The sequence below is a fragment of the Neophocaena asiaeorientalis genome, unplaced genomic scaffold (assembly GCF_003031525.2).
Source record: "Neophocaena asiaeorientalis asiaeorientalis breed wild unplaced genomic scaffold, Neophocaena_asiaeorientalis_V1.1 scaffold160, whole genome shotgun sequence".
Classification (NCBI taxonomy): Eukaryota; Metazoa; Chordata; class Mammalia; order Artiodactyla; family Phocoenidae; genus Neophocaena; species Neophocaena asiaeorientalis.
In genome coordinates, this window is record NW_020175675.1 from 1,216,047 (window position 1) to 1,228,733 (window position 12,687).

The window sequence follows — 12,687 nt, forward strand, 5'->3', positions numbered from 1 at the left end:
AAAGCCCCAGGGCCTGGCTTCCCTGCACCTCCACCCTGACCCAGGTCCCCTCAGATGTTCCCCCATGGAGAGTATGGCTTCACATTTCTGAAAGATGGATCCTTTATCTGAAACATCTGGGTGGTCTGAGCATCTGTTAGACAGTGAGTGGGTTCAGTGATGGGGAGGCCATCAGATTGTGCAAAGAGGAGCCGTTCAGCAGGGGCCGAGAGACCCTCGCGCACTGGGAGTCAGCCGGGGCTGGACGTGCGCCTCCGGGTGCAGTGAGGAAGGGGTTTCAGTTCTAATCCAGACCTCTGTTAACTCACTGTTCTTCCCTTTTTGGTGGGAAAAAATAAGGTAATTTCATACAATGATTTAGGTTTGAGTACTAAAACTATCAACTAGTACAATATGCTAAAATCTGGAATCGAGTCGAGGTGCAGTTGTGCTTGGCACTCTCCAGCACAGGATCCCTGGGCCCCCTCTGGTCAGTGCCTGGAAGAGGGCATTGCCCAGGCTCTGCCCCAGGGTTTCTCCTTGGACTTGGCCAACCGGAGGGTCGGGGGGAGAGGTCGGTGTTTCTTCCCTCTCCCTCCTGCTTTGGAGCCCTGTCCCTGGCAGTGCCCCGCCCCCTGCATTGCACCTATGTCAGAAGCTCCTCCCCATGTGCTCTGGGCTGACCACCCTCCCTGAGAACACCTGGCCTTGAGCCCAGCATACCTGACCCTCCTCTCCCCTGTCATTGGCCAAAGCAAGGTCTGCGACTGTGCCTAAATCAGAAAGCCGCACACCCGACACATGCCTGCATGGAAGGGCCAACGCTGAGACCTGACTATCGGTGGCATCCACTCGGACCCCCTTTGCCAGCAGGTGCACCAGCCACTCTTGCTCTGCAGAATCGCCCTTGGCCACAGGGTGCCTTCAGCCAGGGCAGGCTGCCTCTCCTCAGACTCAGCGGAAGACCTCAGACAAAGGAGGTGCGAAAGGCCACTCCATGGCATCCATGTGGGACTCACGTGGTGCTCTCAGGAGGGAGTCAGGCAGAGGCCCCCCAATGCTCTCCAGCCTCCTCATGACCCCTCTCCCAAAAGCACCCCGTCAGTCACTTGAACTGAGGCCCTGTGTCAGCCTCTAGGGTCTGGGGAGGAATGCCCCCACTTACTGGCTGGGTCATCTGAAAGGCAGGACCACCTCACAGGTGGTGTGAGGATGCAGAGGGGCAAATGCATGCAAAGGGCCTGGAAGCAAGCCTGCAGGACGAGGCCTGCAGAGGACATGGCCAGAGCCACCTCAGCTTGTTTGGTGGTTTTAAAGGCTAGGGAGGTCCCCCATTTTTACAAAGCAACAGAACTGGAGACATTGTGCAGCCCTCCTATGCACTTTTCTCTGCTGACAGGAGGACAGTTGGGCACTAAATGACAAGCTCAAAAAGTCGCTCAGCCCCAAGGCTCAGGCCACCTGCAGGCGTGGCTCCAGGTCCTGCTGTCCACTGTGGCACAGGCCTCTTTGCTCACGTGTGGCGAGGGACAGGCTGTGGCCAGTGAGGCAGAGGGGGCAGGGGATCTTCCAGGGCTGCCTTTGGGGGCTGGGGAGAAATGTGCCTGAGAGGAAGGCCAGGGACCCCGAGCAGGGTTCCAGGGGTCACTCTTGCCGGCTTCCACCAGATTCTGTCTGGTGGCTCTTCTTGGCCCTGGGGAGAACAGCCCACAAGCGTCTGCCCATCTCCTGGGGTTTTGTACAGCATCTGGGGCCCTGGAGACTTCTCCTTCCCATCAAGTCCCGGGCAGTGCTGCAGCTGCAGGTCCCTGGATCATGCTGTGAGCTCTGAGGGCACAGAGGCTCTCCCCTGCACCCCTTAGGTTCGGGGGGGCTAACCCTAAAGTTACCCTGAATGGGAGTTTCTGCTTTCATTTAACACACTACGGCCCACAGCGCACTAGTTCTGGCTGACCCCTGGCAGGAAAGGGGTCTGCCCCACCCTGTGGATTGGACCCTGTAGAGGTAGCCATGGAGAAGAAGAGAGGTGCCAGCCACCTGATGAGGCAGGAGCTGGTTCCAGGCCCCTGTCCCTATTAGGCATGAGGCCAGGCTCTGTGTTAGGAGCCTGGAGAGTGGGGGAGTTGGGGGCCTGCATTTGAATTCCTGACCATGGACCACTTTCCAGCTGTGACCTCAGGATTCTTGGAACCTCTCTGAGTGTTGATGTCCATATTTTCAAGAACTCTGACCTCGCACAGTACCTGTGGGCTCAGAGGTACCTAATGCACCTATTGATTCCGGACCTGAGGTCTGGTTGGGTTGTTGTCAGTCCCTGCCTCAGTCACTCAGTGCCTCTAGGAACAAGCTAGAGGCCTTTTTGCTCTTAAACAAAGCATTGAAGTCCATGAGCTCTTCAAGTCTCACAGTTATAAGATTCCAACTTTCTACGGTCCCACAAAAATCTGTTCTATTAGCAGCTTCCTCCAACACATCCACACACTCACTCATACACACACACACACACACACACACACACACACACACATCTCCATAGTCCTCTGTTGTGAGGCCCAATCTCTCAACCTTGCTGGACCTGCAGCTATGAAATGAAGTCAGCAGGCTTTGCTTTACCGACTTCAGACGGCCAAGGATGCATGAATAAAAGGGAAGCTCCCTTTCAGAGGGTGAAGGCGCCCTGAGAAAGACAAGAACCCCAGGCTCAATGGCATGGCCGTGTCCTGCGAGAGCCTTTCAAACATGCCTGGCAGTTTGTTTTTAAAATTGTGAGCGCTGGAAAACAACAGACAGTGCTTCTCTGGATTTTATTTCACTCTCCCAGGCTGCACTTTCTGAGATGTACTCTCTCACCCTTGTCTTCCTGACTGTCACCAAGCCACGAGCTGCACAAAATCTCAGTGCTTGCAGCCCTTTTTCCTTGCTTTTGCTCCTATCCGTGGAGGCTGACATCTGTCTCAAAAAATGCAGGGAGGCAACCCTATTTCAGAGCTGACAGATCCAAAAGGTCTCTGCCTTTCCCACAGGGTAACTATTCATCGCAACTCTTTCCTACAAGCATTCTCTGTCCACAGCACTTGCCTTATTATTGTTTTTCTCAGGGCTGCAAATTACTTCAAATAAACAAGCTAGTACGTAAAAAGTAATGGCTGGAACGCTTGGTTTCCACTAAATGATTAAACTATGGGAACATTGCGACTTCTGGAATACCAGGGTAAGGTGATAGATAGACAGCCGGTGCACAGAATGTTCTGTTCTGAGCTGCAAGTTGGTGGCTTTCATTCTCGTGCTTGGCCTTGCACAGGTTAGCAATCAGTGAGGAGAACTTGAGCTCTCAGGGTTCCCTGGGAGCCTGTCTCCTTTGCCCGGGGCCAGGTTCTGGCGCAGAGAGTGGATTCCAGAGCCGGCCCTGCCTGCACTGCTTGTGCTGCTTGTGTGCCTGGCTGACAAACTCACCTCAGCAAGAGGGAAGCTGCCGTTTGCATATCTTCAGGGAGCAGAGACTCCCCAGATAAAGCTTTCTGGTGGGCGGGGCAGGAAGAAAACTCTCGGGCTGGGGTCTGCTCCAGGTCAAACCTGTGGGAAGGCAGATTCCTAGCAAGTGAAGCTGCCCCTGCCCAGGGCTGGCCCCACTATCTGATCCTGGCCCCCAGCCGCTCCGTCTCCTCTTCCGCCCATTGAGCCCACTCAGACGTCTCTCGTGGGGCCACTGCTGAAGCCGACTGAGTAAAGACGTGAAGGTGCCCCGTGTGACCCTGTCCATAGTGGACGCCCTGTAAAGGTTGGATCCCTCTCTCCTACCTGGAACGTGAGCAATGCTGCTTTTCTACCGCATGTTGAATGTGAGGCTGCAGCTTCACCTAGGGACTCCCCACCCCACAACCTGACCCTGGGGTAATTATGTCTGCATGGCCATCAGGCTGACCCCCGGGGGCAGCCTCGCCTTGGTCAACCTTTCCCATTAACGCATCCTGACCACCCCAGGGCTCACTTCTCAGGGAACGCATGGGGGCTCTGGGAAGCTGTTCAGTAGGACTGTCTGTGTCTCATCATTCACCATCAGGGAAATGTGTATTTCTCAACACGGCCACCATGGGAGGTTTCGTGGAAGGAGGATCTACTGGGGTTGCTGGGGACAACAGCAAATGAACTCAGGAGACAGAGAAGCCACCAGGAGAAACACGTACTCTGGAGGGTGAGGAATCTGGGCCACGGGCAGCCCAGCTGAACATGAAAGGGATTAAAGTACTTGTGGTACATGGTGAGGTGGCATTTCTGTTTTATTGGAAAACGAAAGGAGAGAGGGTTTCCCGGTAGCCTTGGTGTGTCACACCATCTTTCTGGCAGAGAGTGAAGGCCACCAGACATGGGGATGGAATGGCTCTGCAGTCCCCAGCGGCCTTGCAGAGCTACTGTGTCATAAGCCAGAGAGCAACTGAAATTACACATATGTCCACATTTGCTGTTGTTGAAAGATCATCGAAGCAAGGTTCCCGGGGCTCAGCTTTGTGGCCCTTCTCAAGCTGGTCCAGGAATTGTGTATCACAACTGGACTTCTTGGATATCTGCTGAAATCAAGGAGCCAGATGAGAGGGAGGGAAATAATCTGAGTGAGAAGGAGGGGGGAACCGGAGCCAACTCTCTCGGTGACTTGGGATGACCTGCCCTTGTCCTCACACTGCCCTGTAGCCTTCTGCTGGCAGGACCTCGTGTACTGCTGATATCTTTATCTCTGTGTTAAGTGGTACTTTACCTTTATTGTTCTGGTTCCCCATCAACACAGCTTGCCATCTTCCCTTCCTGCCTTCTTTCTTGGCACTGAAGACACACACCTCCCTGCTTTTCCAATCTTTCTGGCAGGCCTGGGGTAGCAAGAGGAGGGCAAGAGGTTGCCAGCAGGATCCCCCTCCAGCAGTGGGCTGTGCTGAGAAAGTGCAGGAAAAGCAGGTGGGTCCTGTAGGCTCCCGGCCGCTGTCAGGCTATGTCCCTTCAGAGTGGCTCGCCATGGCCCTGCCTGGTTAGTTTGCTCAGTCCTGGGTCATATGAGCGTGTTCCATGCACAGGCCGTCCAGGAGGAAAGGATCAGAAACAACCACCCCCCACCTCGTGGGCCAGGGAAACTGCTGCCCATGTGAGAGGCCCTCGACACCCCACGGCCAGCTGGTTTGCAGCCAGGCAGTACTGAGCGTCCTTTGTTTCTCGCAGCGAAGACTTGCCTCTTTGGGTCAATTATGCAGCCTAAGAGCTGTTATTACTTCTGAACAAAGTGTGACTTGCAGCCTGTGGCAGCTTTAAGGGCAGCCCTGCCAACCAGCACCCTGCCACCCTCCAAAGACGGGGGAGAGGGCGCCCCCAGCAGGTGGTGGTTCCTTGGCTGGCTGCTTGGTCTTGTGGCCACCACCCTGCCAGGGCCATGAGTTACCAGAGGGCATTTGCTTGTTCGGGAGGGCCAATGGGAGAAGCTGACGTGCTGGGGGGATGCTCAGAGGGCCTCCTTTTGACCTGCCTTGGAGGCCAGCTCAGCAGCGTGAAGAAAAGCTGTGGGGCTCAGTTTGTCCCTGGGTGCCTCGCTCAAGAGAACTGAAGCTCAACGCACAACAGGTGAGAGGGGGCAGCTCCAGGGGCGGGGCTCCTGGGAAGCGGGATTTGGGATTTGGAGGGAAGCTCAGAGCTCCCTTAGTCCTAATCTCTACCAGCCTAGGATCCACGTCTCCAGTGTCTCTGCGGCTCATCTCTGATTTTCCATCATTTCCACAGGTCCTTAAAGAGAGAGTGAGCCCCACACCCGCCAGTGGGTGTTATAATGTGGTTCTAGATGGCCCCCCTCAGCATGTCTTTGACCAGGGTCGTGAACCCCATGGACAGGAGCTGTGCGTTCTCTGTGGCGGTTCATGCAGAGCCCAGCACGGATGAGCTGACCTCAGGTAGTTCTGGAGACAAACTACTAACTATGACAAAACCCAAGTAGACAGTGCAGAAATCTCATTCTATCTTTTTGTTTCATGGACCATTCTGGGATGTTTCACAGGCTGAAAAGGGATGAATCTGAGGCCACCCCCCACCCGGTATATTTGATGGAAGAATTTAAGAGGAGTTGGAAGGAGGGCTACGAAAGGGAGAGATGGCATGGATGGGACCTGTTTCCCGGAGGTTCTGCTGGGCCAGTGCGCATGTTTACAGTGGTTAGGTCAAAGCCCCTGCATGGAGAGCTTGTTTCCCCTTAGCTCCCGTGGAATGTTTTGGAGTGAAGAGATGAGGCTCCCTGGCTTTGCTGCAGCTCTCCTTGGGGCTTGTTTTCTCTCAAGGACAACACAGACTTCTCTCCTGGGGATCCCTGACAGGGGCAGAGGTGGGTGTGGTCACCCTGCAGATTTTTTGGGAGCTCTCCTTCTAGGCGACAGACTGGGCTGGGCAGTGTGGGGCTCTGAGGTTGTCAGCTACTTCCTACCCTCGGGGAGCTGAGGGTCTGTCTTGTCCACCAGCAGCTGTGGTTTGCGGGGGAGGGGATGATCTCGGACCAGCTGGGAACAGCACTGTGGATGCTGCAGGATCAGCAGGCAGGTGGCCACCTCCACCAGACATCCAGGTGTGCAGAGATGGGCCCGTTCAAATCAGACAGCGATAGCTTACTTCATAATCAACACCTTGGTCATTGCTCTGAGAAGGCCAAGTGACCATGACAGTAGCCAAGCCTGCAGGTAAAGGAGCCCTGTGCATGAGGTGACCATGGGTTGTCCAGGCTGTGGGAGCTGGACTGAGGGGCGTCAGGGAGACGGGGCCTCCACCCTTGTGCCTGGGTTGACTCAGTGCTTCCTGGGATGATGCTGGCCTTGCCAGTCAGTGGAACCCTGAGCACCATGCATTTTAGGTGGTTTTGTCCCTTCACTGGGCATTTTCGATGTTGTTGAAATGTGGCACATAGCAATGGGATAATAAATTGACCTTTTTAAGGGTTGTCAATAATTAGCATTGTTTTAGCTTAAAACAAAGCATTAACTTTTCTGTCTACTCCTTTGGCTCAGCACAGGTTTTCTTACTCACCGTTAGGCAGTACAAGGCTTTTTGCTAGTATGCGCCTCTTAACTGTTCGGCTGCAGCTCAGCTCAGTGTGAGGGACCCAGCTGACGACATGCTGTGTGTGGCCCCATACCTCCGAGCAGGGGCCACTGGGCTGCCCTTTGCCACCACATTTGCTCCGTCATAAGTCATAAGCGTCGCCCACCGCCAGGCTCTCTGGCTGTGCCCCTGCTGAGCCGTGGTGCTGTTAACAAGCTCAGTGAAGTAAATATAGCTGCAAGGCCAGCCAGTTCCGTGCTTCCGAAAGTTTCTTTTTAGGTCCATCACAATTCATCTCAGTGCCACATACAGGGCAGCTTAAATCAGGGGACAGATTTCTTTTTCTTTTCTAAATTCAGATTCTCTAGAGTGAAGAACTGAAAGTGAGGAAGATGGGGAGAAACTGAGGTCCAAGACCAGCCTGCAACCTATGCAGTCACTCTGACCCTGTGCTTGGCTTGATGCTCTGTCATCATTGCCCTGCAGTTCTGAACATCCTTGAGCAGGGCCCCTTACTCTCATTTAAAAAAAAAAAACAATTAATTAATTAATTATTGGCTGCATTGGGTCTTTGTTGCTGCGTGTGGGCTTTCTTTAGTTGCGTCGAGCGGGGGCTACTCTTTGTTGTGGGGCGCGGCTTCTCATTGCGGTGGCTTCTCTTGTTGTGGAGCACAGGCTCTAGGTGCGTGGGCTTCAGGAGTTGTGGCACATGGGCTCAGTAGTTGTGGCACGTGGGTTCTAGAGCGCAGGCTCAGTAGTTGTGGCTCGTGAGCTCCAGAGTGCAGGCTCAGTAGTTGTGGTTCACGGGTTCTAGAGCGCAGGCTCAGTAGTTGTGGCACACGGGCTTAGTTGCTCCGTGGCATGTGACATCTTCCCAGACCAGGGCTTGAACCTGTGTCCCCTGCATTGGCAGGAGTATTCTTAACCACTGTGCCACCAGGGAAGCCCCCCTCACTCTCATTTGACACTGGATCCTGTGTGTGCATGTGGGGGGCCTGAGGTCTCCCTGTGAGCAGGTCTGGTTTGCCCATGGCCACATGGAGATGTGCTGGGCACTGTACCGCCTTCCAGGGTCCATGCAGTTGGTAGAGGTGTCTCCTTAGTCTGGGTGGGACTCTGCTCCTGGAATGGTCTTCCCGTTATATCTGGGGCTGGCCTTGCGTGGGTCTCTCTGGTGCTGACCAAGCCCCTGGGCCGGTCCTGAAAGGCCCCACTGCCCAACTGGCCTCCACATTGGACTCTCCCTGGCATGTCTGATTTCTCCTGGGCTCTCTGTCTGTGTCATGTCTATGTGGTTCCTTGAAGGGCAGGACCAACCCAGCTCTCTGTTGCCCTTGGCAGGTTTCACCTCCCGCAGAAGGCAAATGTTGGCTGAAAATCCCACTCTGCCTGTTGGCCTTGGAAGAAGGGACGTGGCCTCTGGGTGGCTCCCTGTTCAGCCCTGAGGTAGAGTCCCATAGCGCAAGGGGAACCCAGAGGCTGCACCCTCCTGAAGTCACATCATTTATGCCTGCAACACGGTTTGTTCTTCAGTGTAAACCTGCTTGCGCATTTTTGCTTTTCCTCAGGGCTCCTGTCTTGCATGGGTAGTTCCTGCAGCCCAACTGATGGGGCTGGAGGCTCACCAGTGGGCAGAATGGCCCAAAATTCACACAAAACTCTATGGATGAATGTTAATCGGGGCTACCAAAGTCAAGGTCTGAGCTTGCTCACATTTCTTCTGAAAATCAGGGAACGCTCGGCACTCAGGCGGGTGTGAAAAAGCCCGTAGGGCATGACTTACTGGCCAACAGAACCATTCTGAGAAGTGGGAGAAGTGGTCCTTATATTGCAGCTCTGGCTCATGGTCTGATATCAGCCTGCATGATGTCAGAGGGAAATAGAGTTTGACAAGGTCAGACGCAGAGCTCGGAATCCTGAAAGGGAAACTGTCCTCCTTCCCATTGCCTCTTGGAGAGGACAGGAAATCCCACAGGTGCCGGATGCTGCAGGGCCTGGCCTTCAGTGATGTATGGTCCTGTAGTGTAAACAGAGAATGGGGAGGGGCTGGGAGTGGAGGGGTGATAGTGCAGGTTTTGGGCTTCAGTTAAGGAGCCCCTGAATTCTGTTACTCACCCAACGCATTTTACACACTTAGTGCATGCCAGGTGCTGTTTCAGAAGCAGCAGACACACAGTGGGGGCAGATCCTGCCCTGGGAGGGATGGACATGTGGGGCAAAGAATCACATGTGTCAGGTGATGACAGAAGTAAGCACACGATCACAAAGTGTCACAAGTCCATAAAGGCACGTGCTAAGGAGGGAACACTATGCTGAGAGCTGAAGGACCAGTGGGAGGGATGTAGGTGATGTGTGTGTGTGCAAGGTTATCCCAGATAGAAGGGACAGCATGTGCAAAGGCCCTGGTGCAGGAGACTCTTGGCCTGTTCAAGGGACTGACGGGGAGCAGGGGGGCAGAAATAGCCTCGTGCTGTTGTGGTGCCACCAAGAGGATTTACTTTAAATAAAGGGTCCATGAAACTATTTGCTTTTCCGGTGTGTGTGTGTGTGTGTGTGTGCATGCACACACATAGGTGGCAAGGAAAAGAAGAAGAGAGCATAGGGGGAAGGAACCGGGCAGCCCCTGGTACCCCACAAAGAGCATCCTGCAGGAGAGTGAAGCTGTGGTCTTATAGACATCATGGTATGGACCTGGCAGATGTCAAACATACCATACGAGTGGGTCACACCAGTCACTGGCAGCCTGGGGGCAGGGGTAAGACAGGGGTAGAGGGTCTTTTCCCCCAAAGGAGGGAGGCTGCATCTTCCCAACATTCCTAAAGGGCTAATTGCTATTGATTGGGGGTGACTCTGGGATTAGAAGAGAAAGTGGGGTGGGACGTTTTTGCTGTCCTTTTTTGTTAAAAAGCGGGTGGAAGTGCCATTCCCTGATCACTTACAGAGGTCAGGCATGGTCCCCTTGCTTTATCGTAACCGCCTCTTGAGAAGGAGTCCCTTAATCCCTGAGTCCCTCAACCAGCCAACAACACTGAAGGGAGGGCAGGCGGTGGCCTGGGGACCCACGGGCTGTGCCTCTCTCAGCAGCCTGCTTGCTGGTTGGCCTCACTCCAGGAGGCCTGACATCACAAGCCCCTCTCTACTCAACCTCTTGCAGCCCTGGTCCTCGGCAGACTCCCTGTCCTTTGGCTGCGCTGCCTTGAGGAGGGCCTGGTCTCCAGCCCTGTCCTGCTTCTGCCCCGAACTTTCCCGGGCCCAGCCCAGAGCTTCCCACACCTGCAGCCTCAGGTTTCTCCTCTCATCCTCCTCTGTGGCCTGGACAGCTTACTGCCCCTGAGAGTGTTGGGGAGGGGGAAGCCGAGGGAGGCGCTAGGTCCAGGGGGTGAGGACGTTGGGAGGGTGCCGGGCCTTCGGTGTCGGGGGAAACTTGGGTATTCTCCATCGCCTAGATCACCAGCAGGGTGAGCTCACTAATCTTGCTTTCTCCTTTGTGCAATGGAGATCTGGGTCCCGTTGGTCTAACTACTGTGAGCTGAACCCATGGTCTCTGTCACGCAGACTTGGCACAGAGCAAAGTCTGTCCCTATAAGCCTCCTTTCTGCCCTTTCTTCCACCGTTGACCATCCCTGACCCCCGACAGAGCTAGGCTGTCCTTGGGGTCCCCAGGAGCCTGGGGTGGGGCTGGCCTGGGCCAGGCGGTGGTCCTAGGTTCCCACATACCAATCCATTCCCATCCCCACATGGAAAACCCCAAAAGATCTTGGGGGCAGAACATTCCCAGGTCTAATTTGCTCCTTTCAGGCAGTTTCTTTCTGGAAAACAGAAATTTGCCAGTAATAAGAGGCATCCCTGGGACTCGTTGGACCCAGATGGAGTGTTCCCAGAGCACAGACTCCACTGCTTATCATTAAGACTAGGGAAGAGGGAACCCCAGCACCCACTGTGGGCGCCCAAACAGTCTGCTTCCAGAATTGGAGCTCCAGGCCCTGTGCTGGCAGCCAACTGGTTTTCTTACTGTTGACTCTTTTATCTTCCAGAAATGACCCTTCACCATAGCCTCCTCGGCCCACTATGTGTGGCTCCGTTTCTGTTTTGTGCCCTTCGTGCTCCCAGCTCTAGAGAAACCCCTGACCATCTAGTAAATACAAAAGGTGTCGTCCCAGAAAACCATCTTTTGAAGTCAGTTCGTAAAAGACAAGCTCCCTGCCCATTTGGAAGCCGCATGCCTCTTAGAGGCAGCCAATATGAAATTTATTCCTTGAATCCCCCTTTTTTGGCTTTAATAACAACACTCTTCAAAGCCAGCCTGTGTAGCAGGAGTTCTTTCCTCATCGGTGAAGGAAGCTCGTCCTCTTTCACGTTTGCGGCCGTCCCTTTCTCCTTTAACAGTGTCTACAGAATTTCGAGGCAGCCGTTCCTGCTGACAAGCCCCGGTTTCGGCCTGGTATTCGTGGGCCTGGGGCTCTGAGCTGAGAAGGGGAGTCCTGAGGCACAGATTCCCACTTTCCCCTTGATGAGTGTGATATTATGATTTATAATAAATACATAGTTTGGGCTTTGCCCGGTTTCCTGGCTCATGGCTCCCAAAACGCTTGGAATTTCTGAGCAATTAGTGGAAGCATCTTTTGTTATAATGTTTTGTCCCTTGTCCTCAGTTTCTGAAATTGCTTCAGAGCCGTAAAGGTGAAATGGATGCCCTTTTCCACCATGCCTGAGTTTATGTTAATGAGGTGACTTTTGGACCACACCTAAGGATGGGGGGCTTGTTGCCAGGGAAATCAACCACGAATAGAGGGTTGGAACTTTCAGTCCCATGCCCTGATTTCTGGGGAGGGGGGAGGACGTTGAATCAATCACCGATGGCCAATGATTTTATCAACTGTAACTGTGTAATGAAGCTTCCACAAAAACCCAAAAGAACGGGGTTCAGAGAGCTTCTGGGTTGGTGAATCAGAATGTTTCCATGTGCCGCTGGACCGGACCCCAAACTCACAGGGACAGAAGCTCCTTTGTTTGGGACCTCGCCCTAACAGGTGATTTAGTGAGTAAATGGGTTTCCTGAGTTCTGTGAGCCTCTCTAGCAAGTTAATGGGACGCAAGGTTAATGGGAACCTCTGACCTATGGCTGGTTGGTCAGAAGCACAAGTGACCACCTGAACTTGCACTTGGCATCTGAATGGAGGGTGCTCTAGTGGGAATGACCACTTAATCTGTGGGATGTGACACTATCTCCAGGTAGAGCGTGTCAGAATGAAATGAAATTGTAGGGCACCCAGTCAGTGTCTGCTGAGAACTGCTTGGTGTAGGAAAACCACATAGCATATGGTAACAAGCTACAGGCAGGTAAAGTTTAATGTGGTGGAAAAGATTCAGGGTGAATGCTTTCCTGAGGCAAGACAAACACCAGGCTCAGGCTGCGAAGTGATTTAAACAATTGGCGCTTAGTGAGGAAGGCGTGGAATTGTCCCTTGGTGACTTGGAGGCATTTACATGGGTATTGCTATTTTGTTTATTCTTGGCATGCCCAGAACATCCTTGGGTGGCCAGGTTGTGTGTGGCCCTTTGAAGCTCTAGCCTGCTGGTTCCTGCACCCAGTCTGCAGAAATGGCTGTTTGCTTGGTGGCACTGCCCCAGTTATAGGCACAGTGTCTTGCTGGA